The sequence below is a fragment of the Triticum dicoccoides genome, chromosome 4A (genome assembly GCF_002162155.2).
Source record: "Triticum dicoccoides isolate Atlit2015 ecotype Zavitan chromosome 4A, WEW_v2.0, whole genome shotgun sequence".
Lineage (NCBI taxonomy): Eukaryota > Viridiplantae > Streptophyta > Magnoliopsida > Poales > Poaceae > Triticum > Triticum dicoccoides.
In genome coordinates this window covers 669,246,116-669,261,060 of record NC_041386.1, presented here as the reverse complement: position 1 = coordinate 669,261,060, position 14,945 = coordinate 669,246,116, and the positions used below count along the sequence as shown (strand labels likewise).

Sequence of the window (14,945 nt, the reverse complement as noted above, 5' to 3'; positions counted from 1 at the left end):
CCTCCTTAGTACCTTTGGTTTTCGCCTAGCACCGCCACGAACTGACACTTACTTCTTCCGTTCCTAAATATTTGTCTTTCTAGAGATTTCAACAAGTGACTACATACGGAGCAAAATGAGTGGATCTACACTCTAAAATATGTATATATACATCCGTATGTGATAGTCCATTTGGAATATTTAAAAAGACAAATATTTAGGAACGGAGGAAGTAGATGTGTAGCTGGTCGCTAGGACCCTTTAATAAACTAAATCAATGTTTTTGAAAATAAAAAAGAGTAAAATGCATCCGAAGTCACTGTTTTTGCTCCATCTGCTCACTTCAGTCACCGTACTTAGGGATACATGCAATACAGTCACTATATACGACAAGACGTGATTATACGGTCACTGTAGCACGTATTGAGCTCGTACACCGCCCCTTTTGACCAGTCTGCACATTCCACGTCATATGGCCCACTTGCATGCGGGGGGATTGTGCAAAAACGACAAGTCTTTTATCCCCTCCCCTTCTCCACCCGCTCTCTGTTCCCCTCCCCTTCTCCAAATCCCTAGCTCCCCTGCTCTCTTTCGCCCTCCCCATCTCCAGCCGCCGCTGCCGCCGCGTCAGTTGCCCACCGCCGCCGCCGCGGCCGCCATGTCCGTGAGCTCGGCGATGTCATCTCTCGGCGGCCGGGCTGTGGAGGTCCCTCTCATCCGATGCCCTCATTGCCGCACGCGGGTGAAGTTCTACCTGTCCAACACAGACAAGCATGAGGGTTGGGTGTTCTACAAGTGCATCAATGTAAGATCTTCATCCTCATGTTGTGTTTTTGTTGGATCTGTTGGTGTGCTTAAGTTTTTCTTTTTCGTGGTGTACCTAGGGTCCTTGTGGTTTCTGGCACTGGGAGTTGGAGTATATTGTGTATCTTGTTGAGCATCGTTTCCTCAATGGGAATGAAGCAATGGATGCAATTGGCGCTGCAGAGGATAGGAGGGAACAGCTCCTTCGAGAAAGGGAAGAAAGGGCTAGGCTTGCAGGCATTGCAGCTGGGATATATGACAGGAGGCCTTCAGGCAGTCCCATGACCAAGCAGCAGGCAGATGCTCTTTTATGTTTAGGTAGAGAGATGCTTCTGGTTTTGAAGGCAATGATGGGATCATTCTTATTGTTGTGTGTCATGTTTGGTATCTCCCTTCTGAAGAAATGATGTGACTCAAACTTGGTCAGGATGTAATGTAGTTGTTATGTAGGTTGCAAAACTCTTTTGGTCAGTATGTAATGGTTGGTCAGTATGTAATGGTTTGGTCAAACCTCTTTTGGGGATGATGTAGTGGCTTTGAAAGGAAGCTAGTAATGATTTGTGACTTGTGTTAACTTTTGTCTTAACTGATTGCTGTTCATTTGAAAGTTAAATGATGGATGTTAGTTAACATTCAATAATGCTAGCTAAAGTGTGGTTGTTGTGCTTGATGATGACCAAGAAAGTGTACTCATCAGCAAATATTAAGTTGCTAAAACTAGTGTTGTTCACAGCTTGTGGTGACCAGCAAATACAAGATAGCCAACAAGTTGTAGCTGAAAGGTGAGAAGAACACCATGCAAGGAAACTTAGTAGCAAATATTTTGATACTAGTTCAAAGAAGCTCATTGCACAATGGCTCTAGTCATTGAAGTGTAATTCATGATCAACATTTGATCCAAACTCACAAACTGACATCAGTATGGATCAAATGTTACATCCTGAGTGACCAAAAGACAACATTGCAAGTTTGACATAAAGATAGAAGAGTACTCAAGATAGAACTACATCCTGAGTCACACAAAAGACACCATATCATTCGAACACAGCCCAGCATTGGTATGTTCACCTGAAAACATCAAACATGGATGTTCTCTTGGCTTTGTTAGGCAGCACTTGGTCTTCCTGAACCTTTCTCTTACCACCAGCAACATCTTTTCTTCTCATCTCCTCCTTTGCAACTTCTCTTTCTGCAGCAGCAGCTAGTCTTTCTGCTTCTCTCTCTGCAGCAGCAGCTTGTCTATCAGCCTCTCTCTGTGCAACAACAGCTTGTCTATCAGCCTCTCTCTGTGCAGCAGCAGCCTGCCTCTCTGCAAGTTTCTTTGCAGCTACTGCTTCCTTGTCAGCCTTCTTTTTAGCTTCCTGTTTTGCTTTGTTCTCAGCTGAAATGGCCTTCATTGTCTCTGCAATTATCTTCTTTGTCTCTTGTGCTGCCTTCTTATTTAGTTCAGCTTCTTCTCTCCTCATCATCATCCTCAGAACGGTTGGAATCCAAGCTGTTGTCATGGTCCAAATATAGACTGAAAGAGTTATGACCAAGAGACAAAAATGTCAGCATCGGATCAGTGTCTGCATCTCCTCTGACCTCTCTCAATCCATTTTGCGTGATTGACAGTATAGGAATCAGGTAGTACACTTTCAATCTGCCTGCCATTTCCCACCCAATCTCTTCCACTATGTTCTCAACCACAAGTGGAGACCATGTCACTTCATCAAGTTCATCATACCAGACAACATGAGCATTCACATAAGAACGGTTGCTACCACGGCCAAGGAAATATCCTCCATGGTTGATCTGGACTGGATTTTTTTTGCTCCGTGTGCCTTGTAAAAATAAAACATTTACACAAGGATCAGAAACATCGACAAGGCACCACCTTTACACCCTTAAACCCATTCTCCGAAACCCCCAAATCAGAGCACTAAACCCTAGCGGAATCAGAAGTCCAGTGCGGCCGGTCCTATGCAACTAACCCAAAATTAATGATGTCCAAGCCCTACTCTGATCCAAATAGGTACAAATTCGTCACAATCAAGAACAAATATAAAACCCTACTCTGAACCCCCAAATCCCGCGCAAAACCCTAGCCTACGAAAATATGGACTCCAATGCGAGGAACCCTAGAACCAACTGAAGATTTCTTATGCCCAGACGAGATATTGGAGACTAACAACCCAAAAATCCAAGAAGAAAGGGAAATTTTGGGACTTACTGTACTTTGGGGGCGGCGCGCCGTCAGGGCGACGAACTGGTGCCATCGCCGCCACGCCTATGCGCACCCCCGACGAACAGGGGTTAACGAACCGCGCGTCTCCACCCTCGCCGCCGCGTCCGATGCCAATGAGCCGGTGCGCTGCGACGATCGCCTCCCTCTCTTCTGCGCCGCTTCCTCTACTTCGGTGGTAACGAAGACGAACAGGCAAGGGGATTTGATCCATTTCCAATGACACGGGGGGTTTTGTGCAAAATGGTCGCGCGGACGGCCGCTCCCTGCCACCTGGCGCGGTCGATTGGTCAACACGGGGTCAAGGGGCGGTGTACGAGCTCAATACGTGCTACAGTGACCGTATAATCACGTCTTGTCGTATATAGTGACCATATTGCATGTATCCCTAAGTACGGTGACTGAAGTGAGCAGATGGAGCAAAAACAGTGACTTCCGATGCATTTTACTCAATAAAAAACATGAGTTTAAACCCTGGTAGTTACACGGTCCAGTTTGGCCAGATTTGCAAGAAGAGAGGCAAATACCCACAAAGAACAAGAAAAATAATAATGGTATCATGGACAAATTGCTTGGTCAACACATTTTTTTTGCGGGTGGTTGGTCAACACACCTTGACCGGTCAGAAACAATGCGGAGGGCAAAAGTGAGCAACAATTTAGGCCCTCTTTGATTCGTAGGATTCTTATTTTGTTTGTACCGGTTCATGGCACGAACCAGTACTAAAGATTCACACTGAACCGGTACTAAAGGTCTCCTCCCGCCTAGTCATTTGAACCGGCACTAATGGACGCATTAGTGCCGGCTCATACGCAAACCGGTATTAATGTTTCTCATATTTGACCCTTTTTCTACTAGCGGAACTATGATTCTCCTCTAGTTTGATAGTTCTTGTTGTTTTGGACAACGCCATAAACATAGCTTTGACTATAAATTTCTATCAAAATATATAAAATCAACAAATATATAAATCTTGCTACTGTACAATACTTTTTAATATTAGGGTTTTTACCTCTATTCCTTTGATTCAAAGGAATTCCTTAGGATTTTTGGAGGGTTTCTTTGAAGTTTTCCCTACATTGGTTTTTTGATTCATAGGATTGAGGGGGTGTTTGTTTCCAGGGACTTTTTTGGTGTAGGGACTAGAAAAAGTCCCTAACAAACCAAACAGGATGAGACTTTTTTGGGACTTTTTGCTAAAAGTCCTTAGAAGCACCTCCTTGAGAGTCTTTTTCAAAAAGTCCCAGGGACTAGAAAAAGTTCTAGGACTAGAGAAACAAACACCACCTGAATCCTATAGGAGTTTTTACTATGGAAAAATAAGACTACATTTCATTGGAAATTTAGCATCCACTCCAATCTCTTTTCTCACTTCCTTTGTTTTTTCTGTGGCATCAAAGATCAAACACTATGTGCTAATTCTATGGCATTCAAGTGGGCATGCCACTCCAATCCTTTATTTTTTTCTACTCACGTGTTTTGAGTTTCAGGCAACTATGATTGAGCACACCTGCACTCTGCTATCAATCCCACAAAAGCTGTAAGCCATTCTTTGTTCTTCTTGACCAATAATATCATCCTTGTGAATATTTTTGTGACCAATAATATCATCCTTGTGAATATTTTATTTTATATAAATGCATCACGTTTTTAATATAGATACAAACTTAACAAACAAATTATAGAACATTAATCACTGGTAACAAGGAAACCAACATGTTATCCAAAATCTTTATTGCGTCATGTATGAACAGACATCCAACCCCAAGTTCAACTATATGAACAATCATTTTGATCATTTGATGTAGCAGAGTGCAAGACAAGATATCCAGGCTGAACCTAGGAAGCACATTGGTACCCAAAAATTATACATTTAGACGCAAACATTTGTCCAGTCAGGCACCTACAGTTTAATTCGGAGAAGATTTGACAGACTGTACGCCAAATAGTTACAAAACTCAGTGCATTTGCGTTCAAACAACGCTGTAGTTGCAAAGATAATACAACGTGCAGACGATATGTCCAGCCTTGTAGCACGATCCATCAGGATGCTTGATTATGTCACTACATGCATAGCAGTGCCCCGGATCCTGATTTTGCCTGATAAGAGAGTTTCGAGGCTGATCATAACGTCCACCTGCAAAGTTAACGATCAGTTATCTAAGCAATTCCGCAGAAGAAGAAAACAAAGCATGAACTAAGATGTAAATATACATACATAGTTGGTTGCTTTCATCCAGGAAGCGGAAGCAAGTAAGAACCATAGCATTGAGACGCCGGCCAACCTGATGCAACTCCGCAAACACAAGTACCTTCCCATCATGCTTCTTTGGGCCATTCTTGGCCTTGGCATAGAAGTTCACATGGGCGTAGATTTCAGAGTCCTCCCAAATAGCACCACCATCAATTGCCTCAACAAGAGCATATTTAACCTAAACAAATGTACAACAAAGCATTTAGTCCCAAGCATCCTAGGCTTAGCCAAGGAATGCTATGGTAATCAAAAACGAGCTGAGACTAAAATGGTACATTACAAGTCAGTATTTACAATAGTGTAATAGGTGTACACACAAACTAATGAAGGATTATTGACCATCTTAGTACCATAACATTCGCAAAAAGGCCCACGTTTGTTCTTTCTGTTTCAAGAGCAGCAACTAGATCCTTGATGTTAATATTACAAATAAGTCCACCACCTGACTTAGTCTCACCATGTAATTAAGCAACACTGAGAAAACCTCCACTGAGATCTCTTTTTGCCCTGACTGTCTACACGAAATAAAGCTAGCATTAACGTCTATGCTAGTTTGATACAAGTGAAGAGAAAATGGCTTAATACTATGACGGCAAAATAATATATTGTGCAGGCAAGAATTCCCAATACGAGTGGATAAGACATTTACTAGTCTCTGAGCTATATTACAATGCCAATGAATTTGAAGGCATTTGGTTTTTGGCCGATGAAATCCTATTAATTATATACGCCAAGGAATTTGAAGACATTTTACTAGTCTCTCTAACTCTATGCCGATAATAAGCAAGTGGTAGGGCTAAATTGAGGAAATAGCTGCTTAGAAAACCACAATGACAAATATTTGCAAGGAAGTAGCTTTTCTACAGCAACATCCATACTAGACTATGAGACACCTTTACCTAACTCATTCAGGTAACAGTGTGTCACAAACTCTATTCATTGGATTTATAAACAAGAATTATAGTTACAGCAACCACATTCGTTCCTTCCCCTGTCATCAATTTGGCATAAAAAAAATCTAAGAATCCATGTTCAGTCCAATCTAAAGAAGTTTAAAACTAATCTATGATCATGTCTCCGAAAGATAATAATATTTGGATTATATCAGCAAGAAAAAAATTTATGTGAACCAGCAATCTCTGCTAATCTGTTCTCCATATGACTCCCTTTTGACTATATAGCAATAAAGGAAAACACAAAATCTAAAATTTCATTTCTATAGTTGGCAGGTTCTGTAAGCAGAATGTATAACTTTTAAAACTTCAGTTGCATAAATCTCAGGCCACAAAATGTCTTACATGCAACTAGAACCTACCCAATTCACCAGTTGTATAGTTCATTATCTGCAGCTAAAAGTATTTCTCTACTCATTTATGCAGCTATTGACCAGAATAACCATATTCAAGCCATTATTGGTCCCCAAAAATCTTGAGAGGTTACTTTTGTGTCTGGTATTGGTAACAAGTGTCAAGCCCCAGCAAACTCATTCACAGAAACTAGCCCCAGTTTTTCCTCTTAACATGTGCCATATTTTCTACGTGCAACATTCAGAAGTAATGCTCAAGTAAATAGCATTGCTGCTATTATCAAAGCCTACGGGTGGAGGGAAGTTGTGCCCATCTACGAGGAGCGAGGACACAGATTATAGGTTATCATGCCATACCTGGCTGATACCCATCAAGAATTTGGGCTTCCATCCCTTACCATATTGCAATCTCTACATCATCAAACAATGACCAAATTGAGCAAAAACTCTAAAAGTTAATGATGATGAAAAAAGGGCTCTACACTGTTCGTTCTCAAGCAGTATTGGTTATGTTCTTTTCTTGGTGGCCAAAGATGCAGGAATGGAAAGTGAACCATATGCATGGGCCGTCCATTGTGACAGATGGTATAGCGAATCATGTCAGTTGCAAGGGTGATGAACGGTGTGTTGCATGTGAAGTTCTACGCGCTAAAGTCACAGCACCTCAATGACTACACTGCAAGATGGATTGATAGGCTCAAACTAGAGACAACCCGTACAACCCACCTCCTCAATCAATCATTTTTTATCTGCAGGTTATGATACCATTTGAGCAACAGCACAACCAACAGAAAAGTTTGGCATTACTGATAAAAAATCTCAGAATGATCACAGGAAAAATTCAACATGTCTGGGAACTTAGGGTACTTCTAAAGTAGGCCACGAAATTTTATATGCGATCTTGCATAACCAATTCAGAGGCCTAAGTGCTGATTTTGACCTTGCAACAGGGAGCAATCATTTTTTTTATACATTCCAGATAATAAATATAGTCTGAACATGTTGGAAATAAAGAGATAAGCCTTTGAACTCTATACCACATTTTAGTCCTGCAACTTGGCCAGGAAAATCAAATGTAGTGCCAAAAGGTTGATAAATTCAGACTAATGGGAAGAAGCTCTGAATTGGTGTTACATGGTGTACGTACTAAGAAGCCGACTATTGCTTATCCTGAGTTTATCAAGGCACAAAGAAATCCTTTAACCAATGCCATTAAAGCTACTGGATATGTTATTGACATATTTGAAAAGGCCAACTACGGTTAGAGATATTCATCGCAACCATCACAGAATGGAAACAACAAGCTAACAAATAAATCACCAGCCTGCATACTTTTTGAAATTTGTAAACTTTCTTTCAAAAGGGAGCAGTGAAAGAAAGAAATCCCTTTCATTAGATGGTTTTTTAACTTTCTCAAGTCGGCCTCTTGCAGGAAAGAAGATTAACAGAACAGTTATTACCTTGTTGTTTTTGTTTTTGTTGTAACGCTTCAGAGCGAGTTCAGCAAATCAATTTGTTTGCTTCTCGTGAGCATCTTTATCCACTTTTAAATTAGGATTACGATTACGCCCAGTTTTCGCCACAGCATCCATAAAATCATCTACCAATGCATCATATGTAAAATCTTTGCTTTCAGTGTTGAGGCAGGATCTTCATATTTGAAACTGGGTTCCCTGTTCAAATAATTGGTTTAGGACAACATATTTTTTTCCCTTAGAAGGGGGGAAAAAGCTAACCTGTCACACAGCAATGGCGAGAATGAAATATATTGGTTCCTATACTATATATGTATCCAACAGCCCAACACAGGTTCTAAAATGTAGATACCTTCTAAAGATCCCTGAACCATCAGAGGAACCAGGTGCTGAATAAAGGCAATCTGGAGATCATGTTACAGCAGTTAAAAAGATGCCCGTCTGTTCATATCATAATTCAAACAAAATTGCACCTAAATCTAACTTTGAAGTCATACCTGGGGTCATATCCTGATCATCATCATGTAAACCTCTCTGTCTATATTGTTCAACCTCACGGGCGTAACTGCATGTATCCGAAAGCATATGAACTCGGAACTCAAAGGCAAACAAGGGCCTAGTCCCGAAAGAAATCAAAGTAACAGAACTCTACCTTGGACTTGACGGGCTCGTATAGCCATCATCCCATGGAGACATTTCCATGGGCAATGGCAACTTGGCTTCCCTCTTGGCGACGGGCGGTGTTGGACACTTGAGCTTCTTCCGCCATGGTGGCGTGGACTGAAGGCCCTCTTGTTACTGCCGAGATGGCGGTGCGCTCTATGACAGCTTGATGGGTAGGCCAGCTCTGGAGGCCATCAACAATTGGTCAAAACATGGTCATGTCAATTTGTGAATGAAGATTGGGTCACCTTGGTTGTTCTGATACTGACCATGATCATACTGGCATCTGCTTCCAGTACCCGCATCGTCATCATCGGACCAGTGCCTGCTGCCTCCCAAAACAGAGGAAACATTAGAGCACTGCGACCAATCCAACCAAGGTGCAATGCCTCGCATCCTATCAGCACAGCACTGCACGGCCATACCCGCCGACTGAAGAGCCCTTGCGTGCGCCTTCCGGCCGGCATCGCTTGGAAGACGACGGCGGTGATTCGGATCCCCTGCACGGCGAGTGGAAGCAGGGGCTGCTCTCGTCACGAGCGCGGTGGTACTGGTGCTCGCCGTACCTTCCCCCTTGTGTGGATGGGAGAAGCGGCGACGGCTCGGGCGAAATGTCGGGCCATCGCCGTGGCCAGAGGGGCCTCCGGGAAGGGGTTCCGCGACTCATGTGGCGATCGGGCGCCGTCACGACGCTGGAAGACTCCACGCCGTATCCAGCGCGAGGGTCGTGCGGCGGCGGCGGAGGAGGCATGGACGCCGAGAAGCCGCAGAGAAGCGGTTGTGCGAACAAGGGGGTGTTGTGTGGCCGCGGGGGAGTGTCGATGAGGCGGCGATGGTCGAGCACGGGCGGCCGTGGCCGAGAAGATCCGGCCGTACGGGGGCCCTGGCCGTCTAGGGTTTGAACTCCGGTGGCAAGTGTGAGGCGGAGGGGAGGGGAGGGGAGGGTAGGGGAAAGAATTTCGGGCCGGGCTTCTCAAACAGAGGTGGCCAAATGGGGCCATGCTAGCCAGCCCGGCCCGATAGCCCGTAGGCACGGCACGACACAGGCTGAACAGGCCCTGACAGGGCGTTCCCGCGCATATCAGCAGTTGGTACTTGGTACTCTCGCTTTAGAATTTTTTTCGTCCCACCTCCCATGATTTTTTAGATACCTCCTCCCACCTTTGCTGATTTTTTCCGTAGATTTTCTTCGTCCCCCCTCCCCCCCTCCCCCCACTTCATCGGTTTATTTTCGCGTCACCCTCTCACACAACGAAAAAAATCTGAACAGATCAGAACTTTCCATACTGGCGCAAGTTATTTAATAATGTAGAATCAATCACAAACAATCTCTAAAGATCAAATCTAAGTTAATTAACCTTACCTTAAATCTCTCAATCACATTAATTAGAAAACAAATAATTGATTTTCAGAAAATCACTCAATCACATTAACCTTACCTTAACTCACGGATGGTAATCAATCTCCAAACAAAGGAAACAATACATCGAGGGAGCAGTAAATAAACTCTCTTTCTTATGACATGTATATGATCTTCCCTTCCCTCTCCGTTGTCAAGCGTTCTTGATTCTCGAGGCCGATGCTTGGGCTGCATCACTGGGTCGCGACGGTACGTGAGGATGAGGACGGCGAGGCCGGGTGCCGCGGCACCGCGTTGGCCACGACCGGTGAAGGGGGCGAAGAATGGCGGCTTCACTGGCCCTGGCCGTGGCCGTGGCCCTGTGAGTTGGTGCGGTGGAAGCGACACTTGAAGGACCCCGCATGGGTGGCCGGCGCGTAGACGCACTTGGAAGCGGGCCCGTGGCCCGCGCCGGACTGCGCCGACGCCGACCCGGGCCACCTCCTCCGCGTATTCTTGGAGCTATGGCTAGCCAATTTACATGAAATTAATTCTCTCAGTTGTGATGGCAAACATAATACACATTATCCATATCGTTATGCACTAGCGTGTGTGTGTGAAATAGATGGATTATGGTCCCGTATCCAATAAGATGGATATGTGTGTGTGTTAGAGAGAGAGAGAGGAAAAGGAAGAGAGAGTGAGGAAGAGGGAGGGAGAGAGTGTGTGTGAGGATTTGATGGTAAAAAAGGTCGTCAATGTCACTTGATATGCATGAGAATATTAATACTGAACTCTTAAAGTTAATGTGGCCCCGTTGCAATGCACGGGCGTTCTTCTAATAGGGAGGTAAGCCAACAGACAATATAGACATTTGGTTTTATATGGTGCATAGAAATGCTATGTTAGCTTATATGAAGAAAAAGGCGATGTACGGATTAAACGTAGAACTCTAGTTTACATATATTTGAGTACAAACTTCATGATGTCTATCGAAGAGAGTAGCATGCTAATGAAGCGTTTTTGCCGTCTATTAGATTGGTTGTCACTTTGATGTGGCATACTGTTTAAAATTAGGATTTTATTTTACCCATATGCAATATTTTTTTCCCGACTTAAATTATAGTGGTTAGTACTATATTTAATATTTGGGCCTCCTCCTCTTCGGGTCGAGGTTTTCACCTTATTTGCCCGACCTATGGGCCAGTCCTGCCCCCGCCACACTTAGTGGTTTGATGCTTGGGCGAAGCAGAGCCGCCTGCCGGGAGCTGCCGCAATGTGCATGCCACCGGCGGACGCTTCGGGGATCGCACTGAAGACGCTGAGTAGCACGTGCCGAAGCCGGCAATGTCCGACATGTTCTCCCTTCACGACGAATCAACTCAACATCCCGCTAGATTTCCCGTCAATAAATCTCAAGGAGGTCGAGGTTGAGGTGCGGGAAGGCTCCTTTTCCTCGCCGCATCATCGACGACCATGTCATCCTCGATGCACCTTTGGTCCTAGCAACATCAAGGACCTCCTGCTAGAAATGCTCGCCATCGAGCATGCGCAACATCGTCGCCTCCTTTCAGACATGGTGCTCATGGCACGTCGAGATCGACCCGTCGCTAGCGAGGCCCCTATAGCGGAAGGAGCGAACGCTTAGCATGCCATCGATCTTGACTCCAGCACCGACGTAGTGATCATCGGGCAACAGAGACAACGTTTTTTGAATTAGTTCTTGGTAGCCCTCCGGCGGTCTATGAGCGACGCCAAGCACAACCAGCCGGTGAGCATTGGAGCAATGTAAAACACGATATGAAGGTACCATTCAAAGGGAAAGCAGTTACATAGTGCCAGGGGCGGAGAAGCCAGGCCCACGTATGGTATCATTGATGCCAGCTTGAGGTTGAAGCCTCGCGGCGTGAAGGGGGCGCCCTCTTGAGGCAAAATTGATATTTTTGACCTGTGGATGAAATCATTTCACAAAATGAACTGCCCCTAAAAAAATTCACTCGGCTGATCTTTTTGAGTGGCGCCCGACACGAAGGCGCCACACTATACTGTGCAGCGTCTGACTAACAGACACTGCACGCCTAGCCAGCGTCGCCCCCGGGTGATCTGAAAAATTACTAAGTCAGTGTGCAACACCTGAGAGCTAGGCGCTACACTGTATAGTGTGGCGCCTAATTCTTAGGCGCTGCACATTGACATAGTAATTTTTAGTAATATTTAGCGCCTATCAGTCAGGCGTTGCATAGTGTAGTGTGGCGCCTTCGTGTCGGGTGCCACTCAAAAAGGTCAGCTGAGTGAAATTCTTTTAGGAACAGTTCATTTTGTGAAATGATTTCATTTGAAGGTCAAAATTGTCAAATGTCTCCCCTCTTGAGCCATGCGGCGCCGGCAGCAGAAGGCCTAAAACGTCGAAAGGGGTGGTGGGGTGGAGTATAGCGTGTTGTCCTCGCCCCGCCCTTGCAAGTCAGTTCTTCAACATCGTCACTCGTTCAGTGGCAGCCATGGCAGCACGAAAGTTGCGGGTTCCAGTACCGATGTTTCTTGTTCATTTCCCCAAATTAGTGGAAATAGGATTTGTACTGGATGGTAACGCGCACCTTGCCGTGCTGTCTTTTTACCTATAGTATTAAGATTAATGTTAGTAAATGCTTAGATTTTTTTTCTGTAATACTTCTAGACTTCGAGCAATACAAATCTGAGCATCACTCTAATATTGCTGACTCTAGATAGTATAGCATCTCTAATTTTCAGATTGCACTCCCATATGTGTGATGTGAAGCTTCTTCTCACCGTTATGTTACATCCTATTATCAAGCCGTGGCCTTCGATCGCTTCATGCATTATAAATGATGTGAAGCTTCCCAAAAGTTTGATGATATTAAATTGACTCATGTTGTTATGTTACATCCTATTATCAAGCCGTGGCCTTTTAGAGGTTGGGCATTAGACTTCATTGCAGAAATCCATCCTTCTTCTTCAAAAGGGTGTCAGTTCGTGTTGGTGGCAATTTATTATTTCATTAAATGTTCTAAAGCAATACCTCTCAAAAATATGTCACATTAGTATGGAGGTTTGGAATTCCTCAAACATTAACTATGGATCAAGGTTTGTCTTACAACTTAAAGTTTCTCAACTCCTCTCTAAATTATGCCCAAGCCAATGGACAAGCTGAGTCAAATAGTAATCAAGCTCATCAAGAAGAAGATTGAGGATAATCCAAGGAGGTGGAATGAGTTATTATCCAAGGCTTTTGGGGTGCATAGAATCTCAAGGCATGGTGCTACAAAAAGTAACACCATATGAATTCGTGTATGGTCAGAAGACGTTTTCCCATGGAGGTAAATTAATGCTTTGAGGTTAACTAGGCAAATGATTTATCGACGAGGGACTTTTATACCTTAATGTTGGACAATCTCGATGAAGTTACAGATAGACGTCTGACTGCTTTGAAGGCCATAGAGAGGGACAAGTTGACGGTGGAAAGAGCTTGCAATAAAAATGTCAAGTTAAAGAAATTTCAAGTTGCTGACCTCATGTGGAAGGTAATTCTCCCAATTGGTTTGAAAGATAGAAAATTTTGGAATTGGTCTTTGAGATGGGAAGGGCTTTTTAAGATTACACGCGTAGTTTCTAGAAACTTATTCTTTCTGGAATCTATAAAAGGGACAGTGTTACCTCGAGCTCTCAATGGAACATGCTTAAAGAAGTACCACCCAAGCGTGTGGGAATAAGCATACGTTGGCAATGGTTCAAGATGGAATTTTGACATCGTCCTTAGAACAAACTAATGCAAATATGTTTTTTGGCACCCTAGATGTGCCCAAAGAAACAAGTGAGGGTGGGGGATGAGTTGACATCAGATCTTGGCATAAAAAAAATTATAATTTAAGATGGTCTCAAATGAAAAAGTTCTCAACATCCACTAATAGAAAAAGGGCCATTTGGAACCGGGACTAAAGGGTTGGTACTAAGGCCCCCCTCCTCCCTTAGTCCCGGTTCTTATACGAACCGGGACTAAAGGCCCTCCATGTGGCTGCTGTCTGGAGCTCCACCTTTAGTCCCGGTTGGTAAAGAAATTTTTCGAAATTATTTTTTCCGATTTTTTAATATATTTTTTTGATTTTCAAATTTCTGAATTATTTTACAATTTAATCTCTAATCACCCCTCATCACTGCTTAATTTAACCTCTAATCTCTAGTCACCCCTCATCATTCCAAATCATCTAACTTCCCGGTCGATCACCCATCCTCTCACTACTGCAGCCTGAGCACGTTTAACTTCTAGATTCTATTCCCCCTCGTTTCCAAGTCTGCACTTGTTGTTTTCTTGACAATAATAAGATGTCAATCCTATTAACCCTCAGGAGTTTAGCTTGAGCATGAAGTCACACGTTTCACTGTTTGAGTTTGAAACTATTATTCTAAAAAACAATAATTATTTAGTAACACTAATATTTCTTGAGTAAGTAGTTTGACCACAGTTTGACCAGATTTGACCAAAATCCAAAAAATGAAATAATTATTAAGTAACACTAATATTCTTGAATAATTATGTAGTAACACTAATACTTCTTGCATAAGTAGTTTGACCGGATTTAACCAAAATTAAGAAAACTGAAATTTGAGCATAACTTTTTTCTTTTAGAATTTGAGGATTCTAAAAATTTGCAAATAGGCCGTAGGCAGTCAAAATCGGATGCGGATTTTCGTGCTAAACATTTTGATATATTATACATTTTCCCGACAACGTATGAAAAAGTTATAGCCGTTTTACTTTTTCATGACACTTGTGCAAAACATGTCCAAATTTAAGCTTTTTAATTTTTCTAACTAGTAGATATAGTAATATAACTACATCTAGAAGGATTTTATTTTTTGAAGTTTTTATCATTTTCTTTTGTTTT

At 43.2% G+C, this 14,945-nt stretch overlaps 1 pseudogene; it reads right to left on the bottom strand.

Moving 5' to 3' along the window:
- Positions 1-4,786: 4,786 nt before the first annotated feature.
- On the bottom strand, positions 4,787-9,128 carry LOC119284021 (annotated as a pseudogene).
- Between the last annotated feature and the right edge of the window lie 5,817 nt (positions 9,129-14,945).